Here is a 12,165-nt window from a genome sequence, read left to right as displayed (position 1 = left end):
TGACATAGCTAAATTTGTTGCTCATCCTTAGATTCTCAGATAAGCTGGTGGTATTTCTTCTTGATTTGTCAAGGTCTGTGTGTTGCTGGTGCTCCCATAATGCTAAAAAGTGGTAATAGCAGTAAAATGTGCTATAATGTAACTTCAATTTGCTGGAGTACATCCTGCAAGTTGTCAATACTGTAGCCACAGTGTGCCAAAGATGGATAAGCTAGGAAAATATTGGGTCCAATGGTAGGATTGCCAATTGAGTAATCTGTTCTAGCCTTGGAAGTATGAGGTTGCTCAATGCTGTCCAGACTATTATGGTCCAGGCCAGATCCCCTCAAAACATTTCAAGAAGGTAGCCCAGACCCTAACTTTTCTAGTTGTTTTGAACAGATGTAAGGTGGATGTTCCAGGATATGCAGCTGGTCAAACCACTCAGTTTTAAATAAAACAGGATTTATCTACAGACTATTGAATGAAACAAACAAAAGCGAACAGAATATAGAATAATCTAACCTATCTGAAAACCCAACTGACTCTTAACGCAACTTAATGATGCTGCTCCAAATTCCTGCAACATCCCCCTTGGCAAAAAAGGTAAAATCAAACACAGGTTCTTACATGAGAGATGTCAGAGAATCAGCTAGGGATCAATTGCTGAATAGAAACTCTTTCCACTCCACCAGCTGTTTCTTTAGGTCCCCAGCTAAAAACAACCAAACTAGAAAAATCCCTGAACTGGGAGAACTGGCCACTTCCCTTTCATTGTACAAGGGTTTTTTTAAAATACTTTAAAAAGCCCTTTTCCTTGATTGTCACCTTAGACAGTATATGTTAGCCATAATCAAAGTAGACAAATCCCAGACAAACAGGAACCTCTGCCTTTTATAACCCCTTTTGAAAAAAACCAAGGACAATATAACCTTCGACACATGGCACATGAGTCACTCCTGAGCGAGCCTGTGGAAGGTGAGGAGGTTGCAGGGGCTCGATATTGCCAATGTGAATGAGTGGGGAGGTATAACTCAAGTTGAACACTGTAGATTTGTCAAACAGCTAAGGTTTTGAATTTTGGGTACATAAAGGGGCTTCGATGATAGAGGATACAGTAGCCGATTGCTAATGTAACTGGGCTAGTAATCCAGAAGTCCAAGGCTAACATTCTGGTGATAAAGGTTTGAAACTCAAATGGCAAGTGTGTAACCCTTATTAATTGACATTAAAACCCATCTGGTTTGCCAAGTTCTTTAGGGAAGAAAATCTGCCATCTTTGTGTGAAGGACACAGACCAAGCAATGTGGTTGGCTCTTAAAACTTCTGAAAAGTGCTCTAAATGCTAGCGGATGGTACTCACATCCATTGAATGAATTTTTAAAAAAAGCTTAAATCTTAAAATTCATTCATCGATGTGGCATTACTGGCCAGCCAGCATTTACTGCCATCTATTGTTGCCTCTGAAAAGGTGGTGGTAAGTTGCCTCCTTGAAATGTTGCTGTCTGTTTGGTGTAGGTAGACTCACTACATGGTAAAGGAGGGAGTTCCATGATTTTGATCCAGTGATAATGAAGGATTGGTGATACATTTCCAAGTCAGGAATGGTGAACGGCTTGGAGGAGAACTTGCAGGAGTGTTCCCATGTATCTGCTGACCTTGTCTTTCTAGATGGTGGTGATCATGGGTTTTTAAGCTTCGGGGAGATACACTTAGCTTGTGGATGGAGGAAAGTTTTGTTTTGTTTTTGCAGTGGGGGCAGTTCTACAGGATGAAGTTCGAAACATAAAACACAATGCTCTTGAGAAAGGGTGAAAGATATTTGGATAAAACCTTGAAGAGGTTTTTGAAGCTGACAGTATTTTCAGCTCTGGTGTAATAAAACTTTCAGGAAAAGGCTGTCAATTTTTAGAGACAGGGAGCTTAAGACACAGTTAAATTAAGGATATTGAGGTGTTCCAAGTAAACATCTTTCCCTGATGAGTACTGTCCAAATGGTGCTTCTGGATGCTACAAAGGAGTATTTTGGGATTATAAATTTACTGCTGTTGAAGAAGTCTTGATGAATGTTGGCAGTGAATCTTTATACATAGTCTGTTTTGGAGGGAGTGAATGTATGTGCATGCAGTGAATCCAGAAACAGAAAGGAGAGGGGGAGGTGTGCTTGGAGGGGGTCATGTTATACAAATACTGCAACATAAATGATGTGGTGAATGCGCAGGCTGGTGGAGCACAGAGTGAAGACAAGAGGGAACTCTGCTTTGGGGGAAGGAGGTGGGCTGAGAATAAAAGCACCGTGAACAAGACTCAAACTGGAATCCACAGGATTCCTTCCACTTCAACCAGATGTATATACATATCAGGAAAACAGTTTTAATTGAGAAGGAAAGGTTTAAAAGATGATGATTTTCACCGAAGAGACAAACACCATTAAAGTTGAGAAAACATAGAAGGATTTTGACCGATTGATAGCAAGTTACACAAGTTCGAAGAAGTTGAGAACTTCACTAGCAATGCATTTAGTTCTTTCAGTTGTTATGGTCCCAGTTGATGTTATAATTGGAAAGTCATCCTTGTGTGTCTTGGTACATCATATTTTGTTTTGCTTTAGTTTTAACAAGGTAGTCTGCCACCAGAACATTTGAACTAAATCTGCTACAGTGTGTGCGAACCATAAAACTAAAGTTTATTTTGCAAATAAATTGAAGATAAAATAGAATAGATAAAACTAATATACATGTTGAAAATTTTGAAATATGCAGTAAATCTATCTTAAAATATTCCTTCATAGCATCCAAAAGCACCCTTTGGACAATACTCACCAGAGAACCTTTTTTTTTAAACACCTCAGTATATTCAATTAACTGTCTTAAACCTCCTGTCTGTAAAAACCGATACCGTTTTTCTGAAAGTTTTATTGCACCAGAGCTTAAAATATTCTCAGCTCCAAAACCTCTTCAAAATTTCATCTAAACATCTTTCACCCTTTCTCAAGAGCACTGTCTTACATTTCAAACTTCATCTTGTAGAAATGCCCCAACGCAAAAACAAAAAAAACTCCCCTCCACCCACAAGCTATGGGTATCTCTCTGAAGCTTAAAAACATTCCAGAATTCTCAAACAGAAACCCTGATACACAATTATTTGCCTTCCTCAGCTGAAAATACTCCTTACAAAAACAAAGCCCGTTTGGTCTAAAAGCTACCTCAAGTTGCTGTCAAAAGCAATCACAACTCCAGACACGGTGGTTTTATCGCTAACTTTAACACAGAAAAAGATGTCATCAATTCAAAATCCAAAACTTAAAAGAAATGATATGGTATAAAAATCTCACAGTCTCCATCACATAATATATTATGCTAATCACAGCACTAACAGTCCAGTTTCTAAAAACAGAAATAAATTTAGTTCAAAGAACACGAAAATATAAGTCAGAACTATAACGCCAGTTAAGGTTTCACCAAAACGAAACAAAAACAGAAATTGTTGAAAAAAGCTCAGCAGGTCTGGCAACATCTGTGCAGAGAAATCAGTCAACGCTTTCAGTCCAGTGACCTTTTCTCAGAACCCCTTCTAGAGCTTTTCTATCAATTTCTATTTTTGTTTCTGTTTTCCAACATTCACAGCTCTTTCAGTTTTTATTCACCAGAATGATATCTCAGAAGAATAAATAAAAGGAAGAAAGAATGGTAGCCTTAATTATAAGCTTTTAATATATCCAAAGTACTGGCTTTACAAATGTACAACTAGTCAGGTATATACAAAACATGATCTCAATGAATCTAGCTGACTGTGTGCCAATTTTTGAGCCTATGATACTGTATTATACTTGAACACCCTCTGTAACCTTGGATAGACATTTGAGTAATTATCTACCTAAATACTGCGTATGCTATTTCTGATATTATGATGCTCCTAATTTGTATTATTAGGGTTAATAAAGGAACATTATTTCATGACTTCCTGTACAGTTTTGATTACAGAATTCATTTTATGCGTTTTGCACTTGGTACACGTCAGAAGTTGAATCTTGCAAATCTTTCGGATGCAACTTCACCCTGAGATAGTTCAACACCATTCATGGCTATTTAACTTCATCAATTTTTGTTTCCTTTGTCCATCATTTTAGTGTATTAAATGCCATCTGTTACTGATCTTGCATTTATTGTCCAGATCATTTTGTTGTTTTTAAGTCATAAGAATATTTTCACGGTAGCTTTTACAGAAAATCACATGAAAAAAAATCGATGTAATTATCCTAAAATAACGGTTACGATTAACCGCAACTTTGTTGGAATATAAAGTTAATAATTATCCTTTGCTGGGAGATACTACGGCTATTTCCCTTAATAACAAAAAAATTATAAAATGAAATGCCCGCCTAAGATTTTGTTCCTTTCTGAACTTTTAAATTAGAAAATCTCGATCGTTAATGTAATTATACAGTACATTCACAGAAAATTCGACACCGTATAAAAATGATCTGCAAAACGCGTATATATATATCGCACCCGCAAGCCCAAGATTCCAACATCTGAAGTCTGTAAATGTTCTGACTTTTAGTTTGTTACATGTTTAACGCCGTTGCGGGGCAGCACTCGACGTTACAGAAAACGCTTAAAAATTTGTAATATATATGTAAAGAAAGAGTGGTTTATATTTTCCTTTGTACGCATGAAATTATGGAAGTATAAACTCAGCTGATACCAAAAAGAAAAAGGTCCAAATATTTAACTTGCTTTAATTCACAGAAGATGAGTGGGAGAAAGTTGATGCTGCTCGGAATTTATTTTAATACCGTTTTATCCTGCACGTGGTCTGCAACAAACCTCACGGAGAGAAAATCTTATACGACAGTATAAAGGGCTAAAGTTGAACATTTACCGTATAGCAGCACACAAATCTGGACCCTCTGTAAAACATCCAGTAAATGAAATCCAGATTTGTATCAGCAGAATAAACTATTAACAAAATGCTCATTTCATCAGAAACTGCAACCCGCTGAATGCAGCAAGATCTTGACGCTAAGGCACGGGACAGAAACTCTACAGTTTTTATAACTGCGCCCGCTCATAAGCACTTACCCTTCAGCAGTGTTTCAGTAACAAAGCCAAATGTGCAATGTGTCACTGATTGGAGGGTTGTGGTGTTGTTTGCAGCTGGGCTCTGTGATTTCTGCAGGCTGACCCTTTTTATACTCTCTGCTGTTAGTAGTGGTGAGGATGGTTATAAGGTTCCATGATTGGGGGCGCGAGGAGGATTACGCCTTCGTTCCCTCTCTGATTCCCTTGCAGCTAGCTCCCTGGCGGTGATGAAGCTGAATATCTCTCTCTTGCAATGGTTTGTCTCTACTACCCCCTGAACCACAACCCCTATCATCATCATCATCATCACCAGCGCAGAGGGGGACTAACACCACACACATCCACACAGCAGTTTGGATGCGCCGCAGAGGCCACTGGAACATGTAGTTCCCACCTGCCGTCACCCCCACTTCCCTCCCTGGACTCCCGCTCACAGGAACTACAACTCCCAGTGGACCTAGCACGTCAGAGCACGCGCAGCGTCGTCTACGTTTATCTCTATACCGAACTGATTCTCTTTCTTTTGTAGATTTTCTGCCCTTTTTGTGAGAAAAAAACGTAACGACCTCTTGTTGTTTTGTAGCTTTGCTCCGAAACAGACAGTGGACAAGCACATTTTACCTCAGAAAAATACAAACAAGGACCCCCCGAGGTCTCTTAGAAACTGCGTTAATTTCAGACACCCTAAGCTTTTATTCTCCTTTTTATGTTGCGTGGAAGAGGAGGCAAGTTTTTATTTATTGTTGAAGAAGCTTGAAATATATCTATAAAGAAATAAACGGTTCAAGGTGTTGTCCCTCATCAGGACAGTGAGTTGAAGCAGCTCCCATAAGAAGCTCGAGCCACTCAACGGTTACAAATCATCTCCCAGATCGCACACGAGAGCACTGCGATTGCGCACTGCCCACCTTCCGCCTGTGCCTGATCCTAGCAGAATGCATCCTACACATGCGCATTACTCTCCACTAACGACCGGTTCTGCTCTGTGGGCAACTGCGCAAGCGTTATTTGGGAAGGGTGAAAGGTCAATGTTGTGTTGAGGGAGAGGAACTAATGCGCGTCTGGTGCATTTACAGTATAGCGTGCGGCAGGTAAGGTCAGAATGATTGTAATTTTCGGCGGAATGGGGAAAGCCCTTAATGTGGTTTTAAATTAACCCGTCGTTTCATAAGAGATGACTTAAAACTCCCCCGATAGACAACCCATATTGACTGTAACAGCTGTGTGTTTCTTAGGGACAACGTGTACTCATTTCTGGAAGTAGTTAGAGGTGACTATTAAAAGAACTAACATTTATTGGTTAATAAAATGCATATCGTCCCAAGGTCAAAGTAACCAAGTTAAGAAAATGCCCACACCTTATTGATTGATGAGTCTGTCAGACAGTCGCCAAGTATTGAGTAATTCAAGTACCTTCATGTTATGCAATGTTTTCGTGGGAGATCTCATGGAGGACTACAACACAGAAAAAGGCTATTAGATTCAACGAATCTGTGCTGTTCAAAAATAATGGCAAATTGCATTGAGTATAGGAGTTGGGAGGTCATGTTGGGAGGCTGTACAGGAAATTGATAAAGCCACTTTTAGAATACCACATTCAATTCTGGTTTCTGAGCTATAGGAAAGATATTGTGCAACTTGAATGGGTGTAGAAAAAAAATTACAGGGTATTTGCCAGTGTTGGAAGGTTTGTGCTAAAGGGAGAGGCTGAATAGGCTGGGGCCATTTTCCCTGGAGTGTCTGAGCTGAGGGGTGACATTGTAGAGGTTTGTAAAATTTTGAAGAGCATGGATAGGGTGAATAGTCAAGTTCTTTTCCCTGGGTAGGGGAGTCCAAAACTAGAGGACATAGGTTTAAGGTGAGAGGGGGGGAAGATTTAACAAGGACCTAAGGGGTAGCTTTTTCAAGCAGGAGGTGGTGCATGTATGAAATGAGTTGCTAGAGGAACTGGTGAGACTGATACAATTACACCATTTAAAAGGTATTTTGATGGGTATATGAATAGGAGAAAGTGAGGACTGCAGATGCTGGAGATCAGAGCTGAAAAATGTGTTGCTGGAAAAGCGCAGCAGGTCAGGCACCATCCAAGGAGCAGGAAAATCGACATTTTGGGCATAAGCCCTTCTTCAGGAATGAGGAAAGTGTGTCCAGCAGGCTAAGATAAAAAGGTAGAGAGGAGAGACTTGGGGGAGGGGCGTTGGGAATGCGATAGGTGGAAGGAGGTTAAGGTGAGGGTGATAGGCCGGAGAGAGGGTGGGGGCAGAGAGGTCGGGAAGAAGATTGCAGGTCAAGAAGGCGGTGCTGAGTCCGAGGGTTGGGACTGATAAGGTGGGGGGAGGGGAAATGAGGAAGCTGGAGAAATCTCCTAGGCAGAAGATGAGATGCTCTTCCTCCAGGTGTCATGTTGCCATGGTCTGGCGATTGAGGAGGCCAAGGACCTGCATGCGGTTGCCCATAACTACTCCTTTGGTTTGGAGGAAGTGGGAGCATTGGCGTTCAACTTCTCTTTCCAATCCTCCCACTTCCTGCAACCAAAGGAGTAGCCATGGGCATCTGCATGGGCCCCAGCTATGCCTGCCTCTTCCTCGGATATGTGGAACAGTCCATCTTCCGCAGCTACACTGGCATCCTCCCCCCCACCTTTTCCTCTGTTACATCGATGACTGTATCGGCACTACCACGTGCTCCCACGAGGAGGTTGAACAGTTCATCCACTTTACTGACACTTTCCACCTTGACCTCAAATTTACCTGGACCGTCTCAGGCTCCTCCCTCCCCTTCCTAGACCTCTCCATTTCGATCTCAGGCAACCGACTCAACACGGACATTTACTTTAAACCAACCAACTCCCACAGCTACCTAGATTACACATCCTCCCACCCTGTCCCCTGTAAAAACGCCATCCCATATTTCCAATTCCTTCACCTCTACCGCATCTGCTCCCAGGAGGATCAATTCCAATACCGAACAACCCAGATGGCCTCCTTCTTCAAAGACCGCAGTTTCCCCTCAGACGTGGTTGACGATGCCCTCCACCGCATCTCCTCCACTTCCCTATCCTCCGCCCTTGAACCATTTCAATCGCCACCAGGACAGAACCGCACTGGTCCTCACTCACCGCTCCACCAACCTCCAGATACATCATATCATCCTCCGTCATTTCCGCCATCTCCAAACAGACCCCACCACCAAAGATATATTTCCCTCCCTTCCCCTATCACCATTCCAGAAAGACCAATCTCCCTCTGCGACTTCCTCGTCAGGTCCACACCCCCCCACCAACCCAACCTCCACTCCCGGCACCTTCCCCTGCAACCACAAGAAATGCAAAACTTGTGCCCACACCTCCCCCTTCACTTCCCTCCAAGGCTCCAAGGGATCCTTCCATAAGGATCCATCACACATTCACCTGCACCTCCACACACATCATTTACTGCATCCGCTGCAGCCGATGTGGCCTCCTCTACATTGGGGAGACAGGCCGCCTACTTAGGGAACGTTTCAGAGAACACCTCTGGCACTAACCAACCCAACCGCCCCGTGGCTGAACACTTTAACTCCCCCTCCCACTCCGCCAAGGACATGCAGGTCCTTGGCCTCCTTCATCGCCAGACCATGGCAACACAACGCCTGGAGGAAGACCACCTCATCTTCCGCCTAGGAACCCTCCAACCACGAGGGTTGAATGCAGATTTCTCCAGCTTCTTCATTTCCCCTCCCTCCACCTTATCTCAATCCCAACCCTTGGACTCAGTACCGCCTTCTTGACCTGCAATCTTCTCTCCGACCTCTCTGCCCCCACCCCCTCTCCGGCCTATCACCCTCACCTTAACCTCCTTCTACCTATCGCATTCCCAACGCCCCTCCTCCAAGTCCCTCCTCTCTACCTTTTATCTTAGCCTGCTTGGCAAACCTTCCTCATTCCTGAAGAAGGGCTTATGCCTGAAACATCTATTCTCTTGCTCCATGGATGCTGCCTGACCTGCTGTGCTTTTCCAGCAACACATTTTTTAGCTGGGTATATGAATAGGAAGGATTCAGTCAGATATGGGCTAAATGCTTACAAATGGGATTAGATTTATTTAGGGTATCTGGTTGGCATGGTTGAGTTGGATCAAACGATTTGTTTCTGTGCTGTACAACTTTATGACTCTACTACTCTATTGCTATTTTCTGAGACTTGTGGCTTGGCATTGCAAAGCGTACACCTAAATACTTCTTAGATGATGTTACGAGGGCTTCTGCATCTATCGCCTTGATAGGAAGCGAATTCCAGATTCCCATCACACTTAGGATGAAAATGTTTTTCCTTTCATCCCCTCTAACCCTTCTGCCCCTTTTCTTAAATATATGTCCCTGATTGTTGATCCCTTCATAAAGGGATTAATTCTTCCTGTGTACCAACCTATTCCTTTCACATTTCAATCTCGTTGCCCCTCCTCAGTCTCCTCTGTTCCAAGGAAAACAACCCCAGCCTATCCAAAAAAAAAAATCTGTGGATATGGGAAATCGGAAACAAAAAACAGAAATTGCTAAGAAAACTCAGCAGGTCAGGCAGCATCTGTGGAGAGAAGCATTTTGGGTTCAGCGACCCTTCTTCAGGTAGAGGGAGAGTGTTGAAGGTGAGTGAAGGGGCTTCTAGGACAGGGACAGATCTTTTACTTAAAGAAATAGGCACAGAGGTGAAGGTGACAGAAGAAGAGTTCACCGTCATGTCTTGTCTGAAATTCATTCAGAACAATAACATTCAGCATGTAAGAGCACAAGGTCAGAAGAGATAGTAAATATACAACAGAGTTGGGATAAGGGAGGGGAGGGAAGTTCCAGAAGGGTGTGGGTATCTCTAAGTTCTTGTATCTTATTTTCCTTAATGCCTGAAAGGAAAAGAAAAAGTTTATTAGAATATCGAATGAGCCAGAGGATGAAGTGAAACTGGGAGGCAGGGCAGCTCCAAACCAGCGTAAGCTGATAGAGGTTGAGAGTTTGTATATGTCAACACATTGCACTGAGTGGGGATCTCGGGATGTGGTGAGAACAGCTGTTTGAGGAACATTGAATCATAGGTATCTCTGATGTACAGAGTGAATTCAAAATACAAAGGATGAAATTTAAATTGGAATCCACTTGGGATAAGTCTGAGCTGAATGCATCCCTCAGTGACTCCCATGTAGCTGTGGAAGTGGGTTCTGGCAAATATTTTATCAAACACCAGAATTAAAGTAATAAACGTGAACAAGAAAAAAAAATTAATATTGCAATCCTGTCAGAGGGAGTAGAAATTCTTCAAGGTGTGACTGAGAGTTAAACACTCTTTTTAAAAAAGAACTGTTCATGCTGGAAAAACTCAGCAGGTTTGGCAACATCCTTGGAGAGAAAGCAGAGTTAACATTTTGGGTCCAGTGCCCCTCCCTTCAGAACTGATTGTAACTAGGGAAAGGTTATGATTTGGAGATCTGGTATTGTGTGATTTTTAACTAGGAAAAGGTTGGTTTACATGCTGAAGATCAGCGGGGGAGTTGGGTGGGGGGGGAGGTGGTGGAGGTAAACAGTAGGCCAAGGTGAAGCCCAGAGAGCGAGAACAACAATTGGACAGTCAGAGGAACGAGTAAAGGTCAGCCCTGGGGGAATCAATAGCTATTATCCAATCTCTCTTCTTCAAACTCTTCAGCCTTGGCAACATTCTACTGGATCTTTGCACCTCTCCAGTGCAATCACATCTCTCCTATAATGTAGATTCCAAAGCGTTGTTTTCTACAGGTAAAATAAATCAAAGAGCTGCAAAGCTGGAGATCTGAAACACATTGTTTGAGGAAACTCAGCAGATCTGGCAGCGTCTGTGAAGAGAAAGCAAAGTTAATGTTTTGAGTCAAGTCACTGACCAATGTATCTTCAAGCAAGGTGAAAAATTTGAGACTGTTGTCTAAAGGGGCAATGTTTCAGGGACCATTTCCAGACGTTATCTGTTATCAACAGAAGAGTGTGAAAATCCCAAGGGAAAAGGTCATCAATACGTTTGGATACAGGGTCCCAGTGATAGGACTGAGATTGAATAAAGAATCCAACTACTGCTCTTGGACCAGTACTAAACCCTTAACAATTGTATGTTGATTGTTGCTGTCTGTTAATCAATGATCAGTTTTAGTTGTGCAAGAATTATTCCTGAAATGCTACCATTGAACACAATCAACGCATTTCTGGCATTTTGTTGCTGAATGCATGAAATGAATGTTATGTTGGAAACTACCCTGTTTGGAACTTATTTATAAAGTCCAACAACAGTTTGGCGATCACACTGTTGATTTGGTAAGGAAGTATCAGACTTAACAATGATATTCCCAAATGCCCATTTAAAGAAAGACATGTATTTATATAGCTCCTTTCATAACATCAGAAACTCCCAAACCTTTTTATCATCGTGAAACCTCTTAACTGAAATGTAATAATAACCAGATACAGCAATCTGTTTATATTGCTGATTTGAGGGATAAATATTGACTAGGTCACTGGAGATAAATATTTGCAAGACAGTCTCATAGATTGTGAATATCCACGTGAGAGGGCAGACAGGGTCTGGCTTTAAGATTTCATCCAAAAAGCAGTACCTACAACAATGTAGCATTCCTTCGGTAATACAGTGGAATGTGAGCAAGAATTAAAAATATTACTTCATGGGGACAATGGTACAACATTTGTTGCCTGTCCCTAATTACCCCTTAATCTGAGTGCTTGCTAGAGCAGTTGAGAGTGAACCACACTGCTGTGGGTCTGGAATCATCAGTAGGCTTGACCAGCTAAGGGTAAAATATTACCTTTTAAAGGACGTTAGTGTACCGTGATGTGTTTTTAATGATGAAAACAATGGTTTCTTAGTCATTCTTAAACATAATTGGAGTGGGGTAAGGAGTGAGTGGATAGATGGAGTGGGGGAGGTGGGGTGGAAAGGAGTAGGTAGATTAAGGGATTGTTGATAGAAATGCAGGGAAATAGAGAAGCTGGATAAGCAATAATAGAGACGATGAGTAGTTGAAAATGAATTGGCTGTACTAAAACATTACATTTCATTACAGGATGTGGGGTAGTGGGGGATAGTTAATAGACAAGG

At 42.0% G+C, this 12,165-nt stretch overlaps 2 protein-coding genes across 3 annotated transcripts in view; one reads left to right on the top strand and one right to left on the bottom strand.

The window, feature by feature from the left end:
• st3gal2 (ST3 beta-galactoside alpha-2,3-sialyltransferase 2) overlaps positions 1–5,326 on the bottom strand; it is a 352,750-nt gene extending 347,424 nt beyond the window's left edge. The window contains exon 1 of the mRNA XM_060838280.1: positions 5,064–5,326. The gene's annotated coding sequence lies outside the window, so the exon portion shown is untranslated. The remainder of the gene's footprint in view (positions 1–5,063) is intronic.
• A 753-nt stretch (positions 5,327–6,079) lies between these two features.
• The window catches only part of LOC132824028 (L-fucose kinase), a 363,536-nt gene continuing 357,450 nt past the window's right edge, over positions 6,080–12,165 (top strand). For both annotated transcript variants that reach the window (XM_060838278.1, XM_060838277.1), the window contains exon 1: positions 6,080–6,154. The gene's annotated coding sequence lies outside the window, so the exon portion shown is untranslated. The remainder of the gene's footprint in view (positions 6,155–12,165) is intronic.

The sequence above is a fragment of the Hemiscyllium ocellatum genome, chromosome 17 (assembly GCF_020745735.1).
Source record: "Hemiscyllium ocellatum isolate sHemOce1 chromosome 17, sHemOce1.pat.X.cur, whole genome shotgun sequence".
NCBI lineage: Eukaryota > Metazoa > Chordata > Chondrichthyes > Orectolobiformes > Hemiscylliidae > Hemiscyllium > Hemiscyllium ocellatum.
Note: the sequence above shows the minus strand (reverse complement) of the source record. Positions and strands in the feature narration are given on the sequence as shown.